General features: G+C 44.0%; 1 protein-coding gene across 16 annotated transcripts in view; it reads left to right on the forward strand.

The window, feature by feature from the left end:
* CLYBL (citramalyl-CoA lyase) overlaps positions 1-25,642 on the forward strand; it is a 266,287-nt gene that overhangs the window by 140,414 nt on the left and 100,231 nt on the right. The gene's annotated exons all lie outside the window — the stretch shown is intronic.

The raw sequence follows: 25,642 nt of genomic DNA on the forward strand, positions 1-25,642 counted from the left end.
CTAATGCATTTCAAGATGCAGACTCCATTGATCTACATGGTCTAGCAATGCCTTCTCTCTCCCTGTACCTCCATCTCTCCAGAAAAATGAGTTTAGGTAGATGAGACTCGATCTTGAAGAACCCCTGTCAGTACTACCTCGTCGTTACCGCCTTCACTTGGAAGTGCTGGAGATACAAAAGTGGTAATGGCTGCCATGTCCTGAGAATGTAAGGGGTGCTATAATAAACACTTTAGTTACCTTGTTTACTCCTTGTATCAAAGTTTTGTCCAGGGTCCAGGGACACAGTGCCATTAAACGGCAGAACCAAGATTTGAACCTCCTGAATTTTTGCCAGGAATCGGCCTCAAGTTCACTTGTTGGCGTATTCAGTTCAGTTCAGTTCAGTCACTCAGTCGTGTCCGACTCTTTGCAACCCCATGAATCGCAGCATGCCAGGCCTCCCTGTCCATCACCAACTCCCAGAGTTTACTCAAACTCATGTCCATCGAGTCGGTGATGCCATCCAGCCATCTCATCCTCTGTCATCCCCTTCTCCTCCTGCCCCCAATCCCTCCCAGCATCAGGGTCTTTTCCAATGAGTCAGCTCTTCGCATCAGGTGGCCAAAGTATTGGAGTTTCAGCTTTAGCATCAGTCCTTCCAAAGAACACCCAGGACTGGTCTCCTTTAGAATGGACTGGTTGGACCTCCTTGCAGTCCAAGGGACTCTCAAGAGTCTTCTCCAACACCACAGTTCAAAAGCATCAATTCTTTGGCACTCTGCTTTCTTCACAGTCCAACTCTCACATCCATACATGACCACTGGAAAAACCATAGCCTTGACTAGACGGACCTTTGTTGGCAAAGTAATGTCTCTGCTTTTGAATATGCTATCTAGGTTGGTCATAACTTTCCTTCCAAGGAGTAAGCGTCTCTTAATTTCATGGCTGCAGTCACCATCTGCAGTGATTTTGGAGCCCAGAAAAATAAAGTCTGACACTGTTTCCACTGTTTCCCCATCTATTTCCCATGAAATGATGGGATATTACATAGCGCATATCGCATAATCTTTTCCTCCTTTCTCTGAAAGTTAGTACCTTGGCTTCTCTTTATCTTTTGTCACCTGTGTATACTCTGCAGTTTCTCAAAGATTACCGACAGAAGCATCGTATTCACATCTGCAAATGCTTCCGGTCTCTTAGGATTTTAGTGCATTTAAACCTGGTGACTTAAATTCATTTGAAATGTCCAGATAAGTCCGAAACTTCTAATGTAGCTCTTATTCTTTTTCCTTTCCTGAAATCACCTTTAATCATATTTCTTGTTGGATATTACTCCTCTTGATGGAGGAGATAGAGACCATTTTAATGTTTACTTCTTACCATGTTAAAACTCTGATTTCAAATGATCTAGTTATGGTTTTGCTAAACTGAACTCTTATTGCCTAATTCAACTTTCTTGGCATTATTAAAGCTTAGTCACTTCATTTTATATGTTTCATTTTATTTCTTTTTTTAGTAACTGACCAATTCCATATTTCATTTGACTGGTTCTGTGGAGTGTGGGCTTGTAATGAAAACAAGAGGCACTTTGGCAGAGCAGTTTATAAGTATATAATACCTTCCAGGAGTCTCTAATCCTGTCCTGTTAATCCAATTTGTGTTTAAGCAGCTCCTTCATGTCAGGGATGGCCTACCAGCTCACCTTCCCAAGTATGGATGATGAAAAGACCATCTCCACTCCCCTCTTATCTTCTCCTTTTCCTTCTTAAATACATGAGGAGATACAAGGCTGTCTAAGCCACTGCTTGCTGGGACACAGTGAAAAGAAGCCAAGTAATGCAGAGATTTCTGGTGAATCTCCATGACGCTGGGTGAGGCCAAGAAGGTAGAGTGAAATAGATAGAGGCAGGGCTCCTGGGCTGCTATTTTAGCTGAGTAAATATTTAAATTTGTTTAATGTTTCAGTGTGTAAACTGAAATACTCAGTAAATATTGAGTACCTACTCAGCCAGGCACCATGGCAAGCAGGAGGAGAACAAAGAGAGCTGCATGGTCCCGTGTCTCTAAATAATACACTTTTTGAATTATCTTTTCAATTTCAGGCATGATATTGACTCCATGCTATGGGAATTATTTCTCACCCCACTACCGCCCTGTCCCCATTGCATGTGAACCTTTCCCATCCTTTAGTTATCCTAATACAGTTCTGTGTAACTTCAATGAGATTGGTGTTCAGTGTAAAAAGTAGCAGAGTTGAGTCACATAGTAATAAACTGATCACCTTTCCTTTTCTGCCAGCCTGTTGTTTTCCCTGGAGTTCATAGTTACCTTTTTTCCCCCGGGTTTATTTTTCTATTCAGCTGTTGCTAATGCAAAACCCACCTCTTCCTAATTGTCTGAATCTCCTCTTAATATGTTTAAAAGCATCTGGTATTTTTTAAGTTTCATCTTCTTGGAGAACTCTCTCCTTGACTCTTCTGATCCCCTCAAGTCTGAAGTAGCTGTCCTTCAGGCCTGTAGCACAGTTGCAATCCCAAACTCACCCTTCCCCCTTCCCTTCCTGGGAATTGCCTTCTCCTCTCAGCCGGGTTGGATATCCTGTTTTCTGACTTTTTATGTCTGAGTACGTTTGGGTGAGGACACCCTCCAGGAGTTTCTGAGAGGAGGTTCCCCTGTGAAGGACAGAAGCGACTTATGTACAGTCTGATTTTTTCCTAATTTGATTTGTAAAGAGCAGGAGTATATTTGGAGAGTAGGATCATGAGGGTCTTACTTGGATCCTTCAGGAAGCCAAAGGAGGAGCTCTGAGTTGTGACTTGAGGAAGGCTTTTCTATGGGAACCTGAGCTAGTGAAATCTGGGCTGTCACTCACAGGCAACTGGATTTGAGACCAACAACCCAGTTCAGTGGAAAGGGTAGAGGGCTTGACAACAGACAACGCACGTAAAGGTCCCAATTTCAACACTGTTTATCCAGGGAACTTGAGTCCTGTAACCTATGAGGCTCTGTTTCTTTATCTGTCCCATGAGCTTGGTAATAATGAATCCTGTACTACCCACCACAGGGCCAGCTGTGAGGCACAAATAAAAAAGCATTTTGCAAACTTGCAAGTGCTAGATAAATATTGCTTTTTTAAAGAAGAAGCAGCGATGTCATTTTTAAAATAATAAAGCTTAGAAGATTTAAGAGAATGGATATTTAGCATAGTCCTTAAGGTGTCTCTTTCAAGTAATTTGATGGTCAAGAACAGACTCTGGAGCCAGACTGTTGGATTCTGGTGTCTGGAGTCTGACATCAGCTTGTCCTAACAGTGTGACCTTGGACAAATGGACCTTAGCCCATTTCTCTGTGCCTCAGTTTCCTCCTCTGTGAAATGAAGGCAATAATGGTAATAATAGTATTTCAGTTCAGTTGAGTCGCTCAGTCGTGTCCAACGCTTTGCGACCCCATGAATTGCAGCATGCCAGGCCTCCCTGTCCATCACCAACTCCCGTAGAAACAATAGTATCTACCCCCACAGAATTATATTAAGTGGGTGAGTACTTGCAAAGTGCTTCTTAGGACAGTGCCTAGCACATAATGTATAGAATGAGTAGTTGATAAATACCTCAGAGCAGTTGTCTTAGCTGCAACCCTGGCCAAGAGTCTGATGCATCAACTCAAGTCACTGATGCTTGCTTAGAATGCCGAGGGTTACTGTATTGGTTTGTACTCTGGATTCCTGACTCTCACAGGGTAATGTTTTGGCACAGGTAAGTTTTTGCTCTAAATGTCGCAGAGTTTGCCAGTTTTGCTATTTATTTATTTATTTATTTTTAGCCTCTCTTTCCACTATGGTAGACAAAGAAAAGACTCTAGGGACGGCAAAATAACCACTTTTTCTTTCAAGCTCCTCCACAGATTTCTTAACACTAGGGGGCTCGAAACAGCTATCTTAGAAAGATCTTACTTATTTTTTTTCCCTCAGGAAAACAAAGAGAAAATTATCTTTCGCAAGCAGCTAAGCAGCAGATTTTCACTTTGAATCTCTGTGCTGGGTCCTTGACAGAAAGGAGTAAGAGAAGGGTGGAGGAAGGTGGCCGACTCTGAAGGCCTTTCTCCCCCACTCTGCTCCCTGCCAGCAGCTCAGAGCAAGGAAGCAAGGGGCTGGGGGCTGGGGCCTGAGAAGCCCCGTGCACAGCACCGTTCTCAGTTCTGGGAAACAGACCAGGAGGACAGCCCCGGCTGGGGCTGGGGTGTTGGAGGAGGGGTGCCCTTAGCAGTCAGGGAGCCCATGGTCGGTGAGGGGCTGGAGAGGCAGCTCCCTTCCCCTTCCTCCGCTGTGCACGTGGAGCCCCTTGGGCTGCCAGGAGGGCTATCTTGTCGATTGTGAAAAGCAAGGGGAAGTTATTTGCCTCCTAAGTAACCATCAGTGCCGCAGAAACCCCAGAAGATCACTGCACCCCCACCCGGGGCCATGTTCTTTGTTGCTTTTGTTTGTTGTAAAGACTTACTTCTTACTGGCTGTGCTGGGTCTTCATTGCTGTGCACAGGCTTTCTGTAGTTGCAGTGATCGGGGCTGCTCTTCAGCTGCGATGCTTGGCCTTCTCGTTGCGGTGTGCGGTGGCTTCTCGTTGCGGGGCACGAGCTCTAGGAAGCAAGGGCTTAGCAGCTGTGGCGCACAGGCTTAGTTGCTCTGCGGCATGTGGGCTCTTCTAGGATCAGGGGTTGAACCCACGTCCCCAGCACTGGCAGGTGGATTCTTTACCACTGGACCACCAGGGAAGCCGTAGGCCACGTTATCTGATTGCTTCCCTCCATCCATCCTGGATACAAGGACCTATGTAAGGCCTAAAGGATTGTGGTTGTAGAGAGACAGTTGGAAGTAACACCATAGAGATGAGGGGAGTACAACTTTGTTCCCCACGATAAACCACTTTCTAAGTACTCTGCAGAAAGAGCGCTTCTTACCAGGACTCTTATAGTTACCTTTCAGACTCTGCAGAACCCAGGAGTCATCACATTTGCAAGCGTGTGTGCGTGCTCAGTCTCTTCAGTTGTGTCCGCCTCTTCATGACCCCATGGACTGCATCTCCTGCACTGCAGGTGACTTCTTTCCCTCTGAGCCACCGGGGAAGCCCATTTGCAAGTGTGAAAAGTGAAAGTGTTAGTCACTCAGTCGTGTCTGACTCTTTGTAACCCCATGGACTGTAGCCCACCAGACTCCTCCATCCATGGGATTTTCCAGACAAGAATACTGGAGTTGTTTGCCATCTCCTTCTCTAGGGGATCTTCCCAAGGATCTTCCCAACCCAGGGATTGAACCTGGGTCTCCTGCATTGTGGGCGGATTCTTTACCATCTGAGCCACCAGGGAAGCAATTATGAGTTGCTCATTAAGAAACACGAAATATTGGACTTCCCTGGGAGTCCAACAGTTAAGACTCTGCCCTTCCACTGCAAGGGGCACAGGTTCCATCCCTGGTCGGGGAGCTAAGATCTCACATGCCACTTGGCCAAAAAAACAAAAACAAAACACAAATATCAGTATCAAATATCAATCAAGGTTGTTGACTTATCTTTAATCTTCGAGTAATATAAATATGAGTTCCTGACACTCTTCATGTTAAATCAGTTAACCCTTGAGTTCCTCTGTAAAGCTTTTAATTACTTTTTTTTCTAGCCTTTTTCCCTCCCCTGAGCTTATGTATTCTAATTTGTGCTCTCTCACTTGGCTGTCCTGTGCAAGTGTGCGTGCTCTCACACATAGGTACATAGACACTAAGCCCCCATTTACACTCACTATATACATACACAAATCTGCTGGGTTAAATTCTAAATACTCCAGTGCTTTCACTTTGGTTGAAATAAAATAGTAGAGTAGCAAGGAGGTGTGTTGTCCCAACAGGGAGGGAGCTAACTGACATTCAGTAAATGATTCAATGTATACAGGGTGTGGGGAGCCAACGCCTCTTCAATAGGGGAGTGAAATTAGGATGGGAAGGTTCCTCTCCCGGGGACCTTGCTTTTATTAAAAGACTTGAGAGCTTGGGAGATTCTTCAATAGGAATTTTGGTGTCTGTGAGTCTTTGGGGAACAGTATGGAGAGATGAAATGTGCTTAGGAACTCTGCAAGGTCTTTTTGATCCTTAAAGGTTCTGATATGAAAACCAATCCAAGTTTTCATAAAAGCAGTCAAATATTTCCAGTCTTTTATTAATCTCTTTGTACCCTTAAATAGTCTTTCCCTTTTGTGGAGTAATTGGTAAAACAGCAACAACAAAAACTCACCAGCCCCACCCCCATTGTTTTATTCTTCAGACTGAGCATCTTCTTAGTGCAAGGATTCAAATACCTTTATTACAGTCATAATAGTCAGCAATTTCCATTTCATAAGCTCAGCAAAATCTCTTAATACAAAGAGATACAGGCTTCAAGTTGCCGGTTATATCTTCTCCAGCAATTTATAAGAATCCAATTAAGTAAGATGGAGTATCTATAACATGATATACCTGACTATGGAAAGCCCAGGTCTAAAATTAAGGTTGAAAGAAAGGAACTTAGCTTAAATAAACCAAAACTTGATCAAAGTAGAAACTGTAGTCATTTCCTCTGAAATGAAGGAAGAAATAGCTTGGAGACTAGAGTGAAAACCAGTCGACTTATTTATTCCAACTTTGGTTACCAGTTAAAGTCTGTTCTTTTTAATCAGAGGAACACAGGTGAGTTTCACAAAATAAGCCCAAGATGTTTCAGTTTGCTAAATCTCAGTGACCGAAGAACCAAGTGCATAAAGCCACCACCAGAATACGGGAACACATGTGAAAAGCAGACACAGCTGGAAATCTTGCAGTGCAAGTGCTTGATTTCAAAGAACAGTGTTTTGTCCAGGTTTGCTTATTTAAGTGGCCATAAGTCACATCACCTGAATACTCATTGAAAGGACTGATGCTGAAGCTGCAACTCCAGTGTTTTGGTCATCTGATGCAAACAGCTGACTCATTGGAAAAGTCTCTGATGCTGGGAAAGATTGAGGGCAGAAGGAGAAGAGGGCATCAGAGGATGGGATGGTTGAATGGCATCTTTGATGCAATGGACATGAACTTGGGCAAACTCTGGGAGATGGTAAGGGACAACGAAGCCTGGCATGCTGCAGTCCATGGGGTTGCAAAGAGTTGGACATGACTGGGAAACTGAACAACAATAGCTGCTGCTGCTAAGTCGCTTCAGTCGTGTCCGACTCTGTGCGACCCCATAGACAGCAGCCCACCAGGCTCCCCCGTCCCTGGGATTCTCCAGGCAAGAATACTGGAGTGGGTTGCCATTTCCTTCTCCAGTGCATGAAAGTGAAAAGTCAAAGTGAAGTCGCTGAGTCGTGTCCAACTCTTCGCGACCCCATGGACTGCAGCCTACCAGGTTCCTCCATCCATGGGATTTTCCAGGCAAGAGTACTGGAGTGGGGTGCCATTGCCTTCTCTGAACAACAATAGCAGGTCATATCAAAGTATTAAATACCATTATGTTTTCAGTAATGAATTAGTGGTATATTTTAAGGCAGAATTTAAAATTCTGATTTAGAGAGACAAGAAATAATATCCCTATACACCTGTGGATAGTTAATCATCGACAAAGGAGGCAAGAACATACAAAGGGAAAAGACATTCTCTTCAGGAAGCAGTATTGGAAAAGTTGGACAGCTGAGGGTAAATTGATGAAATTAGAACACACCCTCACACCATACACAAGAATAAGCTCAAAATGGCTTAAGGACTTAAATATAAGACATGATACTATGAAACTCCTAGAAGAGAGCATAGGCAAAACATCCTCTGACATAGATTGTACCAACGTTTTCTTAGGTCAGTCTCCCAAGGCAATAGCAATAAAATAAAAAGGAGACAAATGAAACCTAACCAAACTTACAAGCTTCTGTACAGCAAAGGAAACCATGACTGGGAGAAAATATTTGCAAATGATGCGACCAACAACAACTCAATTTCCAAAATATACAAACAGCTCAAATCACTTAATAGCAAACAACCCAATCCAAAAATGGACAGAAGACCTAAATAGACATTTCTCCAAATAAGACATACATACAGATGGTCAATAGGCACATGAAAAGGTGCTCATCATTGCTGCTTATTAGAGAAATGCAAATCAAAACTACAACGAGGTACCACCTCACACCAGTCAGGATGGCCACCATTAAAAAGTTTACAAATAATAAATGCTGGAGAGGGTATGGAGAAAAGGGAATTCTCTTATACTGCTGGTGGGAATGTAAGCTGGCACAGTCATTGTGGAAAAGAATGTGGAGGTTCCTCAGAAAACTAGCAAAGTAATGCTCAAAATTTTCCAAGCTCGGCTTCAACAGTATGTGAACTGAGAATGTCCAGATGTTCAAGCTGGATTTAGAAAAGGCAAAGGAACCAGAGATCAAATGGCCAACATCCGCTGGATCATCAAAAAAGCAAGAGAGTTCCAGAAAAACATCTACTTCTGCTTCACTGACTACTCTAAAGCCTTTGACTGTGTGGATCACAACAAACCGTGAAAAATTCTTAAAGAGATGGGAATACCAGACCACCTTACCAGCCTCCTGGGAAATCTGTATGTGGGTCAAGAAGCAACAGTCAGAACCAGACACGAAAAAACAGACTGATTCCAAATATGTATATATCTATCTATATATAATGGAATATTACTCAGCCACAAAAAAGAATGAAATAATGCTATTTGCAGCAACATGGGTAGACCTAGAGATTATCATGCTTCGGAACATAAGTCAGAAAGGGAGGCAAATACCATATGATATCACTTATATGTGGAATCTAAAATATGACACAAATGAACATGCCTGTGAAACACAAAGAGATTCACAGGCATAGAGCGCCAGGGAGGAGTGGAGGGGGAGGACTGAGAGCCTGAATTCAGTTCAGTCGCTCAGTCATGTCCGACTCTTTGTGACCCCATGAACCGCAGCACGCCAGGCCTCCCTGTCGATCACCAACTCCTGGAGTTCACCCAAACCCTTGTCCATCAAGTCGATGATGCCATCCAACCATCTCATCCTCTGTCGTCCCCTTCTCCTCCTGCCCTCAATCTTTCCCAGCATCAGGGTCTTTTCCAGTGAGTCAGCTCTTCACATCAGGTGGCCAAAGTATTGGAGTTTCAGCTTCAACATCAGTCCTTCCAATGAACACTCAGGACTGATCTCCCTTAGGATGGACTGGTTAGATCCCTTTGCAGTCCAAGGGACTCTCAAGAGTCTTCTCCAACACCACAGTTCAAAAGCATCAATTCTTCCGGGCTCAGCTTCCTTTATAGTCCAATTCACACATCCATACATGACCACTGGAACAACCATAGCCTTGACTAGACAGATCTTTGTTGGCAAAGTAACATCTCTGCTTTTTAATATGCTATCTAGGTTGGTCATGACTTTCCTTCCAAGGAGCAAGCGTCTTTTCATTTCATTGCTGCAATCACCATCTGCAGTGATTTTGGAGCCCAGAAAAATAAAATCAGCCACTGTTTCCACTGTTTCCCCATCTATCTGCCATGAAATGATGGGACTGGATGCCATGATCTTAGTTTTCTGAATATTGGGCTTTAAGCTAACTTTTTCACTCTCCTCTTTCACTTTCATCAAGAGGCTGTTTAGTTGTTCTTCACTTTCTGCCATAAGGGTGGTGTCATCTGCGTATCTGAGGTTATAGATATTTCTCCTAGCAATCTTGATTCCCGCTTGTGCTTCCTCCAGCCCAGTGTTTCTCATGATGTACTCTGCATATAAGTTAAATAAGCAGGGTGACAATATACAGCCTTGATGTACTCCTTTTCTTATTTGTAATCAGTCTGTTGTTCCATGTCCAGTTCTAACTGTTGCTTCCTGACCTGCATACAGGTTTCTCAAGAGGCAGGTCAGGTGGTCTGGTATGCCCATCTATTTCAGAATTTTCCACACAGTCAAAGGCTTTGGCATAGTCAATAAAGCAGAAATAGATATTTTTCTGGAACTCTCTTGCTTTTTTGGTGATCCATCGAATGTTGGCAATTTGATCTCTGGTTCTTCTGCCTTTCCTAAAACCAGCTTGAACATCTGGAAGTTCACAGTTCACGTATTGCTGAAGCCTGACTTGTTGAATTCTGAGCATGACTTTACCAGCGTGTGAGATGAGTGCAATTGTGCAGTAGTTGGAGCATTCTTTGGCATTGCCTTTCTTTGGGATTGGGGTTAAAACTGATCTTTTCCAGTACGGTGGCTGCGATGGAGCATGAGCGAGCGCGGCCAAGAGGAGTTACCCTGGGCCGGAGGTCAGGGGCGGCAGCCTAGAGGAGCCTGAATTAACAGGTGCAAACTAGTATATGTAGGATGGATAAATAACGAGGTCCTACTGTTTAGCATGGCTCTTCCCTGGTGGCTCAGCAGTAAAGAATTCTGCCTGCTGATGCAGGAGACTTGGGCTGGTCCCTATATCTGGAAGATCCCCTAGAGAAGGAAATGGAGACCCATTCTAGTATTTTTGCCTGGGAAATCCCATGGACAGAGGAGCCTGATGGGCTACAGTCCCTGGGGTCACAAAGAGTTAGATACGACTAAATAACAACAACAACAACTGTGTAACACAGGGAGCTATATTCAGTATCCTGCTATACACTAGAATCGGAAAGAATATGAAAAAGAGTATATGTTTAACTGAGTAACTTTGCTGTATAGCAGAAATTAATACAACATTGTAAATCAACTGTACTTCAATAAAAGCCAGATATAAGTACATTAGAACTTCCCAGGGTGGTCATAGTTTAATTTTTATTCTATACCAGCTCTGTCGCTTAGGAAAGATGGTGTTTTAAAGGGAGAAGAAAAGGAAAGTATGGATTAGTCGGGAGCAGATGTCAAGTTGTGAATTAACTCAAGGATGCCTTCTACTGAAGATATGCTGTCTGTTTTGCATATGTTTTTACAGTTTTTTTCCACTGATGTGACTGTGCTCACTGTTCACTGATGAAAAATTAACCTCCAAAAGTTAGCACTTGAGTCTGAATTCTCGGCCAGATCTAGTCTAAACAGCAGCATATTCTTGGGCAAAGTATTAATTGGCTCCAGATAACAAGGCCAAAAAGAACTCCCTAGACATTGGTCAGAAGAGCAAAAACTCAAGAGAGGAAGATGAGCCAGGAGGCTGGCCTGAGATCCACACATGGGCTTCTGTTGGACTCCTCAAGTTTTCTCAGTACATCATAGAAGAGCAAAGCTAGGGTTGAGCACCAAGAGGCTGTTCCACTAGCCTTTTATCCCCACCATCTGACCCCCCTTCCCTAGCAGCAAGGAAAGGCTGATGGTCTGACCCGCCTGCTGCAGGTATCAGAGCACAGGGGATGTCAAGATCTTCTCTTCCCTAGAGTTGTGAATGGATAAATTCTTGGAAGAAGGCAAAGTAGACAGAGTCAATAAATGCAAAAAAAAAAAAAAAAAGACTATTCCAAATAGTCTGTGAGAGTACAGGGAGCTTGAAGTGGGTATGAAGAACCCAAGTTTGGTTTCTTGAGAGAGTTAAGGGGAACCAGATCAAGAACTGCCTCTGGTCAGACCAGTCACGCCTCTCTGGACTGAGCCATGACGGGGTTTTTCCATATCTCCCTTGGAGACATACTGCATACATATTTTCAACTTTGACCATTCCTGGGCCAAAAGGCAGTTCACCACAATCATTCTTTCCAGCTCTGCTCTAACAAGGAAGACCAGGATTCTTGGAGCTGACCAAGGTGCTGAAGATGGTTTTAGAACCAGAGATCAAATGGCCAACATCCGCTGGATCATGGAAAAAGCAAGAGAGTTCCAGAAAACCATCTATTTCTGCTTTATTGACTATGCCAAAGCCTTTGACTGTGTGGATCACAATAAACTGTGGAAAATTCTGAAAGAGATGGGAATACCACACCGCCTGATCTGCCTCTTGAGAAATTTGTATGCAGGTCAGGAAGCAACAGTTAGAACTGGACATGGAACAACAGACTGGTTCCAAATAGGAAAAGGAGTACATCAAGGCTGTATATTGTCACCCTGTTTATTTAACTTCTATGCAGAGTACATCATGAGAAACGCTGGACTGGAAGAAACACAAGCTGGAATCAAGATTGCCGGGAGAAATATCAATAACCTCAGATATGCAGATGACACCACCCTTATGGCAGAAAGTGAAGAGGAACTAAAAAGCCTCTTGATGAAGGTGAAAGTGGAGAGTGAAAAAGTTGGCTTAATGCTCAACATTCAGAAAACTAAGATCATGGCATCTGTTCCCATCACTTCATGGGAAATAGATGGGGAAACAGTGGAAACAGTGTCAGACTTTATTTTTGGGGGCTCCAAAATCACTGCAGATGGTGACTGCAGCCATGAAATTAAAAGATGCTTACTCCTTGGAAGGAAAGTTATGTCCAACCTAGATAGCATATTCAAAAGCAGAGACATTACTTTTCCAACAAAGGTTCGTCTAGTCAAGGCTATGGTTTTTCCTGTGATCATGTATGGATGTGAGAGTTGGACTGTGAAGAAGGCTGAGCGCCGAAGAATTGATGCTTTTGAAGTATGGTGTTGGAGAAGACTCTTGAGAGTCCCTTGGACTGCAAGGAGATCCAACCAGTCCATTCTGAAGGAGATCAGCCCTGGGATTTCTTTGGAAGGAATGATGCTAAAGCTGAAACTCCAGTACTTTGGCCACCTATGCGAAGAGTTGACTCATTGGAAAAGACCCTGATGCTGGGAGGGATTGGGGGCAAGAGGAGAAGGGGACGCCAGAGGATGAGATGGCTGGATGGCATCACTGACTTGATGGACGTGAGTCTGAGTGAACTCTGGGAGGTTGTGAGGGACAGGGAGGCCTGGCGTGCTGCGATTCATGGGGTCGCAAAAATCGGACACGACTGAGCGACTGATCTGATCTGAGAGAAAGAGTGGTGCTAATGGTAAAGAATCTGCCTGCCTATGCAGAGGATGTAAGAGGCACAGGTTTGATCCCTGGCTCGGGAAGATCCCCTGGAGAAGTATGTGGCAACCCATGCCAGTATTCTTGGTGGGAGAATCCCATGGACAGAGGAACCTGGCAGGCTATAGTCCATGGGTCGCAAAGAACTGGACACAACCGAGCATCTGGGCACAGCATAGAGAAAGAGAACATTTACTGAGTACATATGGACTTTCCAGGTGGTTTGGTGGTAAAAGAATCTACGTGCCAATGCAGGAGATGCAGGAGACGTGGGTTCAGTCCCTAGGTTGGGAAGATCCCCTGGAGGAGGAAATGGCAACCCACTCTCCAGTAGTCTTGCCTGGAGAATCCCATGGACAGAGGAGCTGGTGGGCTGCAGGGGTCGCAGAAGTCAGACGTGACTCATTGACCGAGGATGCGTGCACTGAGTAGGTAACATTTTCTGGGTGCCAGCGCTATCCCTAACTGCCTTGCATGGAATAACTTATTTCATGCTCTCAGAAACTCTGAAAGAAGTGTTGTTATTATCCCCATTGATTACAAGGATAGTGAAGTACAGAGAGGTTAACAAACTTAGCCAAAGGCACACAGCTAAAGAGTGAGGAAGCCAGTCAGTTCATACCTTATGATGCACTTTTGGTCACTATACTTGCTAATGAGAGTTATGAACAGAGCCACAGAGAACCTGCCACATTTTCATGAGTATTGCCCTAATAGAATTGAGTCACAGTTCCCTACCTCAAGTTGCCAAGGTAGGTAGCTGTGGGTTGTCACCTTGGAGAGCCAGGCATAGCAGTAAAGACTGCTTGCTGCTGCTACTGCTGCTAAGTCGCTTCAGTTGTGTCTAACTCTGTGCGACCCCATAGACGACAGCCCATCAGGCCCCCCCGTCCCTGGGATTCTCCAGGCAAGAACACTGGAGAGGGTTGCCATTTCCTTCTCCAATGCAGGAAAGTGAAAAGTGAAAGTGAAGTCGCTCAGTCGTGTCCGACCCTCAGTGACCCCATGGACTGCAGCCTACCAGGCTCCTCCGTCCATGGGATTTTCCAGGCAAGAGTACTGGAGTGGGGTGCCATCGCCTTCTCCGAAAGACTGCTTAGGTGCATATAAGAGTGAGTGGCTCACACACCCTGTTATAATAGTCATCACCCCTTAATGTAATGGCTTATCACATGTCTGCTTCACTGTCAGCCATCGTGACGAGGGTGCCACGGTATCCCCTCCCCCAGCGTACCAGAGAGCCTGGTATGTAGCTAGTGCTCAGCAAACATTTCAATAATGAGTGAGTTACATGTGATCAATAGAATAGTAACTGTTATTAACCCTTGTATCATTAGTATTTCAACATTAGTAGACGCATTGTTACAGGACTTATAGTTCCTTTGTACTTTATATTTTACATGCCCTGTCTTGCAAGCTATGTGAACCTTGGAGTGTATCTTAATTTCTTTCTTTCTTTAATTAAGTGTATCTTAAGTTATTTCCTTCTTCCTTTAAGACCAGTGCATCTGATCGTAGCTGTGGCACGTGGGGTCTTTGTTGCCTCACGTGGGATTTTTCACTGTGGTGCATGAACTCTCTAGTTATGTTAGGGAAGCATGCTGATTGAAACCGCCCACCCTGGCCAGGCACCATAGTAACCATTTACATGAGTTGTGATACAACTGGAGGTCCTGGTAAGGAACAGGGAACTAATAAGCCTCCACCCAGCAGAAGAGTTCAGGAAAGGTCAAAAGGAGAAACCACCTGTCTGACCACCTTCCAGAATCCTTCTCTCTGGCATCCATCTTGGCTGAACAAGGAAGGACTCTGAGTCACAATGATTGGCTAAAGACAACCCGGAAACTAATCCCATAACCATAAAACCATGCAAGCCATGGAGAGAGCAGTTCTCCTGGGTTCCCTTACCCTACTGCTCTCCACCCGGGTGCCCTTTCCCAATAAAATATCTTGCTTTGTCAGCACATGTGTCTCCTCGGACAAGTCATTTCTGAGTGTTGGACAAGAGCCCAGTTTTGGGCCCTGGAAGGGGTCCCCCTTCCTGCAGCAGTTACGGTGCTTGGACTCAGTAGTAGCTCCACAGAATGTGGGATCTTGGTTCCCAGACCAGGGATTGAACCTGCATCTCCTGCATTGTGAGGCGGATTCTTAACCACTGGATCACCAGAGAGGTCCCCTCTTAATTTCTTATACAGCATCTATACAGACAAAATGAAACAAACATCTAAGGTCACAATTTGGGCAATTTGAATGCCTAAACACATGTATGATTAAATTTTATTGCATGTTAGATTTGCGATCTTGCACTATATTTTGAGATTTTACAGTGTCTTAGGCAGGGAGCTCCACTGACATGAACATCTCTTTAAAAGGGTGTACGAGTGTTCTGTGGTAACAGAGCTTGTAGTGGCAATTATAATATATTCCAATCAGATTTCCCATTTCAGAGCCTATGTGTCATTTGATATTCGTCAAACCATGTTTTCATTGGGTTGTCTTACATGTAGAAGACTTCCATATCTGCCATGCTAACTCCAGCGTGTGTGTGTTTTTAAACAGCACTCCGCAGCTGAGCCCTTGGAGGACCGGCCTATTTTGACAGCTCCCCTTAGTCCATGTATCACCAAGCTTGTTCTCTGCCAATACGTTTCACATGATTCTGGGGACATGTGTAGCACGCCTGTGCAACTTGCAAACACTCATACATTATTACAGTAATAATTGGGTTTTGATGCAACTGGAACTCAGTACTACCAAGCTGCCAGCATTTCCTTTTGGCTACCAGTGCTAGGCAAGAAAATTATAGTCTAACTGTCTTCCTGTTTATTGATAAACAAAGTGGCCAGCCCAGCAATGGAGCCTGATTAGCAGTTTGCACCCTTTGTGAAAGGATAAACAGAACCCTACTGTTTTCTGTGTTTGACTGCAATTTGCATCTTTAAAGAGGTTGGGTTGCCCTGAGATGCATGTTCAACTTCCCAGTGCCTGGATAGTCTTTGATATGTTACATGTCAGCCTCCTTGTTTTCCTCTCCTTCATCTTGAAACAATATTTGCCAGCATCTCTGGTCCCATCTGGCCTACCATAAGCTTCCCGATAGTCACCTGTCTGAAGGAGGAGGGGGTGGGCAGGGGCAGGAGAAGAAATATGTCTCCGTTTCACCACCCTTGAATTTTACATTCCCAGAAGGCCCTTTAATGCCGACTCTACTGCACTTGTGAAGAGAGGATGATAGGAGAGTGAACAGCCAAAGACAAAAGGGAATCTGCTCACTACTCTCTCTGGCCCACAGGATCGTTTCTGGGTCCCCTCTCTTTGTCTTATCTTCACTTACCCTCCAGAAAATGCCCTCCACCTTTGTAAACTGAAACACAGTATTAGCCTTCTACCTTGAGTTTGGTACAGTGTTCTGAAATTTATTCTAACCTAATTAGGGTCTTAAACTAAATGATAAGAGACCAAGTAGTTGACTCTCTTGCTATAATTATTTTCAAATGAAAAAAATGAAGATCATTTTAACTTGAATTTGCGTGATGGAAAAGGGAGCATTAATACATGTAAACATGGATTAATCTGTTTAAATAAACTTTCCCCATAATCCTCACCATATGTAAACAACATTTGTTCTGCCTTAGAGAGATTGCATGATTGGACCCACGAGACTCCCGTTATCCCACTGTATAGTTTCCTTTTATAACTTCAAAAGCAATGTTACATATTTATTGGAGGTTGTAGGGTGTTAAGTGGAGTTAGATACAAATTGTACCTCAGCTCTTTCGTTCATGCCAGTAGGGATTAAATTAGATTTTATAGCTGTTGTAGAAGTCTATTTGGTAGCTAACAAGTGGGATTTTTAAATCCTGGAAAACATAATCCTATTATAAAACAGGCAGCTGAATTAACATTACCCAGGAAGGTTCTCTTCATGGATTAGCATTTTTTGACAATAACAAAGAAAATCATCACATTCTATGGGGATATTACATGCCTTTCTCGAAAGTCAGAATGGCGAATTGGGGAAAGGGAACAAGATAAATGACCAAACATGCTATGACTTAGACTGTTTCTTTTTTAGGAAGAGTAGTGGAGGCTGGGAGGTAACGCTGAGCATGGCCTTGTCTGTAATTCTGGCACGTGCCCTCGAATTGGAAATGTGGCCTTGCTGATTTCCGTGTCGGTGCCCCAGCTTTGGTCGTAGATGGTATCTGCATCAGTAATTCCCTGCTCCTGGTTTCCTTGTAGGATCACTAAAGGGCACAAAGAGTCCATGAATTACAACACAAATTGGTGGTGGAAGACATATTTTGCTACTTTGCGAAATCACCAGCACTTTTTCAGTTATCATTAGACCCTGAGAATCTGAGAATTTTAGAACTGGGAAGGACTTTGACATTTATTTTATTTAATTTTTTTAGTCCTAGTCCCAGTTTTACTTTAAGCACCATAAGAAGATGGATCTTTCTCTCATACACACACATACAAACATACACTTACTAGTGTATGAGTGGCTTTTTTATTTTTAAAGAAGAACCTTCGTAAGTCTCAGCCATTGGTTTTGGCTTGCTGGTAAGGGTTATTATTAGAGCTGGCAGGTTTTGCCAATTTTCATTTGCACGGGTATCATCTTAGCAGATAATCACATGGGCATCAGTCAGTGGCATATCACTGTGTGAGATAATTGCACGGGCATCAATCATGTGTGTATCTGAATCAGGTCATCACGTGGGCATTGATTCCATGTATCCGGAGAAAGGTAATTGCATTAGAAGCAGGGGAGGGCGTGTCTTCATGGCAGATAATCACACGGGTATCAATCACTTTAGGTATTGAGGTAGATAATCCTGTGCATATCCGTCTCATGTACTAATGTGGATAATTATGTGGATATCAATCATGTCAACACGCTGGTTTTCTGGTAGAGGTTTACATGCAGAGCAATTGTGTCATATGTTTACTTATGTTGGCAAGGAGGACCTGTGTCCCTGGGCACACACCAGGGCTGGTGGCTTGGTGGGGTGAAGAAACAGCACCATCCACAAGGCTTCCCCAGTAGAGCACAGGAAAACCCATGGTTAGAGAGCCTTTTAAGACTCTTGTTTTAAGGCTTTGTCTCCTGCAAGAGTGGAAACATTCCCTGGGAAGAATGTGAACCAGTGTAGACGACATTTGTGGTTTACCCTTGAGCATCTATTTTTCTTTCCTCAGAGGTCAGCTCTTCATTTCTATTCCAACTCAGATTATCTAGGTGTGATCTCGGCCCCCAAGGAATCTGGGGTTCAAGACTAAGCAATCAGTGACATGCCACTGGCCACGCTGATTGGCTCAGGCCAGGACACATTAGCCAGTCCAATTGACATTAGCCAGTCTAATTCACATTTTTAGCGGGTAGACTCCAAGCAAAGTTCAAATAAACAGTAGATGGTTAATGAGAACAAGGGGGAAAGGCTTGGCTTATTCACAGACTAATCATCTTTTAACTAAGTCCTTTGGCCAGTCATGTACACATGTTCTCTCACCTGCTGCAGGTAGATACTCATGAAATGAGTGCAAGTGTGAATGAAAGACTGAACAAACACTTGGTCCCTGGCCGGGAGGTGGCCCCAGGACTGAAGGTCTAGGGCTAGTGCTATACAGTCTGTTCTCCGCTCCAGTCTTCACGTGTGCCCTTCCTTCTGCTCAGCATCCTCTCCGAGTCTCACAGGGAGCATCTGTCCCCAGAGGCCTTCCAGGACCACGGAGACTCAGTGGCTTCCCCGGCTCCGTTGCCACCTGTGCTGTACGAACTTTCCGTTCTGTAACATGCATCACCCCTGTAATACTTGTACAGGGCTTCTCTTTTGCTCTAGACTGGAAGCCCCATGAGGGCAGGAATTCAGTCTGGATCCTTAGCGACCAGCAGCGTTCCAGCGTGTGCTCCTTTGTCGGTCTCAGTGGAGGTGGGAGAGGTTGGACTGTGGTAGGCTCTCCTCTGACACTGAGCACCAGGAAATGAGTTCGCGGAACCCATCCTGACTCAAGGGCTAAGCCCGACCAAGCCAGGGAAGGCTAATTAAGTCCCCTGGCCAGCGACTCCTTCTCATTGTCAGTGTGGTGTGTGGAATGGTTTGCCGAAGGTTTCTAGTAAAGTTTTGCTTCCTCTTAGAAGAGAATCAGGGGACTTCCCTAAGACGTCACGCTCCCAGTGCAGCAGGCATGGATTTGATCTCTGGTCAGGGGACTAGATCTCACGTGCAGCAACAAAGATAGGAGATCCCACATGCTGCAGCTAAGGCCCAGCACAGCCAAGTAAATGAATGAATAAATAAATATTTTTAAAGAGAGAGGTCAGTCTTTCTTTCTAATAACAGCAAAGGGGTGTGTCACAGCAGTTACTTCTAAGGACCGTCTGCCTTAGGGCAAAGACAACACTGTGGGTGGCAAAGGGAGTACAGAAGAAACAGGCATCCTTGACATTGCTGAGCTGTTGGCTTTGCCAGCCCAGAAGCTTACCCATGGGACTTCCCTGGTGGTCGGGTGATGAAGAATCCACCTTTCAATATAGGGGACATGGGTTTGCTTGGTCAAGGAACCAAGATCCCACATGCCATGGAGAAAGTAAGAAATCCCTAGAATTTCTTTCCTTCTTAAGGCCGGAATAATATCCCATTATATATATATGCTACATTCTGTTTATCCACTCATCTGTCATTGGTCATGGGTTATTCCATCTTTTGTTTATTGTGAATAATGCTGCTGTTCAAGTCCCTGCTTTTACTTTTTTTCGATACATACCCAGAAGTGGCAATCCTGGATCATTTAGTAACTCTATGTTTAATTTTGGGGAGAACCACCAGACTGTTACATACTAAATACTTTTTTTAAAAAAGCAAAAAAAAAACCCCATATATTAACCAAAAGAAAAGAAGTTTATTTTTATGAGAGAATCAGAAAGTGTTAAGTGACCAGATCTGGAAATCACAGATAAAAGCAATAAGAAAGTGAAAGAAGCACTCATACTGAGAAAGAGAGTGCAGAGGTGCCATGAGCCCAGAGTTGATGCTGCAGCCTTAGGATGCTGGAGCTGGAAGGAAGGAAAGGTGAGGTCAAGAGGGCAGGGAGGGAGACCTGTGGAGTGCCTGCAGGGGCTGTTCCTAGGAGCTTTTGCATCCATTAACTTATTTAGTCATCAAAACAACCCAGCAGGTGCCCTTATTTTTATGGACAAGTCTTGTCAGCTACTTCAAATTTTTAATTTTTATTGCTTTTAACAGCCATAAAGAATACTTTTAAAAGGGAAGAAATCATTTTGAATCTACTGGTCTCACACAAAATTCACTCTAATACTTCCCTGTTCTTTTTCAGGCTTTGCCATAATTTCTGTATGATTGAATAGTTATAATTTTATATTCTGCTTTTTTTATTGCTAAAGAAATCTTTGTGTTTATTATTTTAATAGATGTATATATGCATCAAGTGGTTTCATTTCAGTTCAGTTAACCATTCCCCTACTGCTGAAAATGTACATGGTTTCCAGTTCTTCATTGCAGTTTTATAATAGTTATTATAGAATTTTACTGTGTAATTATTATATAGCTTAACATCTTATAATTTTAGCAGTAAAGTGCTTCATCTATGTAAATTTTTCCTTTTAGACATTTTTTTTTTAAGACTTATTTCTTGTGGGATGTTAGTTCCCCGATCAGGGATTGAACTCAGGCTACAGCTGTGAAAGCACCGAGACCTAAAGGCTGGATTGCTAGGGAATTTCCTGTATTTGCTTCTTTACGCTCTTTGCCCAGTTATCTCCTGTGTGACTTTAGCAGTTTTGCATTAAAATGAACCCCTTAGATACCGGAAGCAAAAATAGGTTCAGTTCTTCTCGGTTACTTCTTAATCTTGGACAAGTTATATTTAATTTCATTAAGCCTCAGATTTCTCATTTTCAAAAACAAAAACACTAATAGTACCTACTTCCTTGGATTATTGCAAAGATTAAATGAGATCATGTATATGAATCACCTTAGTACAGTGCCTGGTGCATAGAATACACTCAATTAATTTTAACCATCTTCGTTCTTAATACTTCAAGTTATCCCCCTATCTGATTTCTTCTCTCCTTCCTTATCATCTTGTATTTCCCTTTTTTCCCTGTTGCCTCCCACCCTTGAGTGGCTGAGCTGCTGGGAGACGGGTAAGGGTGGGCAGGTGGTACAGGGCCAGCCCTGCCATCGTGCTCACACATAGACATGACCTGATCTGACTAAGCATCATTGTCTCTCCGGTTGTCTATGTCTCCATTCTGAGGGATGGATGGTCAACAGAGGAGCTGCAGAATTGGAAGGAGGTACAGACAGCCCGTCTCAGGTGCCCTGTGCTTCTCATGAGTGCTTCCTACGAGAGCTGGCATTCGCCTGGGATTGCGGGGGTGAAGGGGAAGGTGAACGGCGCTCAGTTGTGTCCAACTCTCTGCAATCCCATGGACTCTACAGTCCATGGAATTCTCCCAGCCAGAATACTGGAGCAGGTAGCCTTTCCCTTCTGCAGGGGATCTACCCAACCCAGAGATTGAACCCAGGTCTCCTGCCCTGCAGGCGGATTCCTCACCAGTTGAGCCACCAGGGAAGCCCAAGAATACTGGAGTGGGTAGCCTATCACTTCTCCAGCGGATCTTCCTGACCTAGGAATCCATCTGGGTCTCCTGCATTGCAGGAGAATTCTTTACCAACTGAGCTATCAGGGAAGCCCCTATTGGCAAGGATATTCATGGGAAAAAGTAGCCTCCTAACCTCCAGCTGGTTCAGGCTACACTGCCACAGTTGCAAACCACAGCTGGCTGTTTCTCCTCAGAGCAGTAAGGAGCAGAAGGTCCAGTCCACATGTCTTTAGTACTTAGTCCTCAAGAGGTACTTTATATATAAGCTTTCTTACTGAGATGTGAAAGAAGTTCAACAACTTGCCCCAAGACCACTGAGTGACTCCAAGGCCTACACTCTCCACTGCGTAGCTCATCTGCATGTTAGTCATTTTTCATGTATTTAATATTTGAAGATATAGTACAGTGTATATTTTTATAGTAGAAAGAAATTCCTTCTCATGTGTACTTATTTCTCATTCTTTCTGTCTCTTTTGTTTTTTAGTTTTAATTTTCCATTTTCCATATTTTTGCCTTGAGTCCAGCCCCATTGTTTTTATGAAGACTCTGATTCTCAGTAGCTGCAGGGTTCCACTCTGATTTAGGCGCTTCTCCTCTGGGCTCCCAAGAATCAGGCTCAAGCCCTGACATGAGTATGACTAAGCCACAGAGGTCTGATCTGATATAAAATCCAGTTGGCTAGCATTAAAGTGTCTCTAAGAATCAGAACCCAGGACACCCATGTTCATGGCAGCATGATTCACAATAGCCAAACTGTAGCTATGACCCAAGTGTCCATGACAGATGAATAGATAAACAAAATGTGGTATACCCATACAATGGAATAGTATTCGACTTTTAAAAAGGGAAGGAATTCTGACACATGCTCAATATGTATGAATTCTGAAGTTAGGTATATTTTACCACAATAAAATACTTTGTCAAAGAAAAAAAAATTGGGATTCAACCAAGAATATGAGGAACATGAAAAGAGGTACATTGAAAAAAGTTTAGCAGCAACTTGACTAAGAAGCCTACATCTCAAATGAGAGGAAAGAATTGAGTTAGATTATAATTTAGACTCAAGAAAACCAACTCGGTTGGAAGGGTAGAAACTTGACATTCTCCATTGTCGTAGCAACCCTAAGAGAGGTCGAGATCTTCTTAGCAAAGAATCACCTGGGCATCTGTGTGCCCAGAGGTCATCTTTGGGCTGTGGGGAATGTCAGTCCCTACAGATGGTATCAGTAATTTAAGAGCTGCAAGCACTACTGAAGTATTTGGAAAGGTTTTACTTGTTCAGTTCAGTTCAGTCACTCAGTCTTGTCTGACTTTGCGACCCCATGGACTGCAGCACTCCAGGCCTCCCTGTCCATCACCAGAGTTTACTCAAACTCATGTCCATTGGCTCAATGATGCCATCCACTCTCATCCTCTGTCGTCCCCTTCTCCTCCTGCCTTCAATCTTTCCCAGCATCAGGATCTTTTCAAATGAGTCAGCTCTTCGCATCAGGTGGCCAAAGTATGGGAGCTTCAGCATCAGTCCTTCCAATGAATATTCGGGACTGATTTCCTTTAGGATGGACTGGTTGGATCTCCTTGCAGTCCAAGGGACTCTCAAGAGTCTTCTCCAACACCACAGTTCAAAAGCATCAATTCTTCAGCACTCAGCTTTCTTTATAGTCCAACTCTCACATTTCACAGCTTGTTAGGGCAAGCATTTGAATCACTTAAAAAGAAAATGAATGTATTAAATTCATGAATACGCTTTTTAAAGTTTCAGGGAATGTAATAAAGCTGTTAATGGTACCAGTTGAGATTTGAACTTATTTAAACCTATTCAACTTGAGTTAATCCATTCTCTTTATAAATAGAATAATAAGATTGTAGACTGAACACCACTGCCTAAAGAAGATAGATGTTTTAAGCTGGTAATTTTAAAAACCAAAGTAACCTACATGATCTTTTCTGTGCATAAAAGCTACCCTCAGACATTTAAAAAATTTATACTGACCTCCTCAGTTCTAGAACTTTCTACTCCACAGCACACTTGCTGATTTATCTGTGGGTTTCTTCCACTAGTACACAAATTCCTTGAGGCCACAACCACATTTGTGTCCTAAGCATCTAAGCACCTAGGTGCCAGGCACACAAAAGGTGCCCAACAGGTGGTTGAAGAAGGTGGCTTAGGGGGAAGAGACATACTTGAATTTATCCAAGTGCTATGCTTGCTGATTTTGTACACATACAACCTGCAGTAGATATCTGCCCAGATACGTGCAATAACTTCTGTTTTGATAGCTATGTGGACGTTTGCTAGATGAATCTGTCCACTTGCTTTAATGGATTACTATAAATACATTATAACAAGTACAACTGGACAAAGAAATTATGAGGACCATTATTATTTTTTCTGTTGTTGTTCATTCACTAAGTTGTGTCTGACTCTCTGCGACCCCATGAATTGCAGCACGCCAGGCTTCCCTGTCCTTCTCTATCTCCTAGAGTTTGCTCAGACTCATGTCCATTGAGTCAGTGATGCCATCCAACCATGTCATCCTCGGTTGCTTTCTTCTCCTCATGTCCTCCATCTTTCTCAGCATCTGGGTCTCTGCCAATGACTCAGCTCTTCGCATCAGCTAGATTATTATTTTTATTTTCCCTCTAAGGACCTTATGTAGTCATGTCTACATGATGAGTTCCTGATCCATATTTGCCCAATACCCTCCCCAGAGAAAAATGTTGCTTCTGTGAGACTCCCTTCCTTGGGTGGCCAGTGTCACATGGAAGACTGTCCCTGCTGTGCTGAGCTTGTGATCACATCTCTGGACCCTGAGGCAGTGTGTATGGACAAAAGTATCAAGGGTTCAGGGCTTCCCTGGTGGCTCAGTGGTGAAGAACCTGCCTGCCAGTGCGAGAAACAGTGGTTGATTTCCTGGGTCGCGAAGATGCCCTGGAGAAGGAAATGGCAACCCACTCCAGTACTCTGACCTGGGAAATTCCATGGACAGAGAAGCCTGGCAGTCTATGGTCCATGGGGTTGCAAAGAATCGGACAGGACTTAGCGACTAAACAACAACAATCAAGGATTCAGCTCGGGAGCAAATAGAGAGAGGGCTCCCAAAGCATCTTGAGAAAGCTGGGGGCAGACATGTCCTCTCTCCAAGGCGGGAGCCATGTCTTCACGCATGGTTTCCTCTTTTGGCACCTTTCCCCTCGTGGCGGGGCAGATCCGGGAGTGAAGAAAGGGGCGGCGGTGGGCCCTTGGCTGTCAGGCTGTTAGTGACGAGCTGTTTTCAGCAATTATGCCCTTCCAGCCAGGGTGTGACGGCTGGCACCTCTGGTAATGGGATGATTTCCAGGGCTTCGTGTTTAAGGCTCTGCCGGCTTCCTCTTGGCCTTCGCTTGCCGCTCTCCTTGGCAGCTTCGGAGTTTACTGACATTATTACCAATGTGGCATGTTCCTCTTGGCCAACACAAAAACTCAGGGAAGACATGCCAGTCTGCCGTGAGAGGGGGCCCTTGGAGGGAGATGTGAAGCTGGGTGTAGCCACCACAGCAGACTTGTCCCCAGGGAGTAAGGGACACAGGCTCATCACGCTGCCTCTCAAGAGTAACCCATCCCTGAATTTGTCGGCAAGCGGAAATTCCCATTGCCCACTCGAGTAACAAGGGAGCTTTTTTCTTAGATAGGCCTAGTGTTGTTGGTAAAGTTGTCATACTGGCTAGAAAAATGATTCACTCAGTAACTCAACAGGTAATTTATTTTTTTGAATTGAGATTCCTTTTTTTTTTTAAATTTTATTTATTTATATATATTTTGGCTCTGCTGGATCTTTGTTGTTCCTGTGGGCTTTCTCTAGATGCGGCTACTCCCTAGTTACGGTACACCGGCTTCTCATCGCAGTGGCTTCTCTTGTTTCAGAGCACAGGTTCTGGAGCGAGTGGGCTTCAGTAATTGCAGCACACAGGCTCAGTAGCTGTGGCGTGTGGGTTTAGTTGCTCCGCAGCATGTGTGATCTTCCCGGACCAGGGATCAAACACGCGTCCCCTCTGTTTCCAGGTGGATTCTAAACCAC

The sequence above is a fragment of the Bos javanicus genome, chromosome 12 (assembly GCF_032452875.1).
Source record: "Bos javanicus breed banteng chromosome 12, ARS-OSU_banteng_1.0, whole genome shotgun sequence".
In the NCBI taxonomy this organism is placed as follows: domain Eukaryota; kingdom Metazoa; phylum Chordata; class Mammalia; order Artiodactyla; family Bovidae; genus Bos; species Bos javanicus.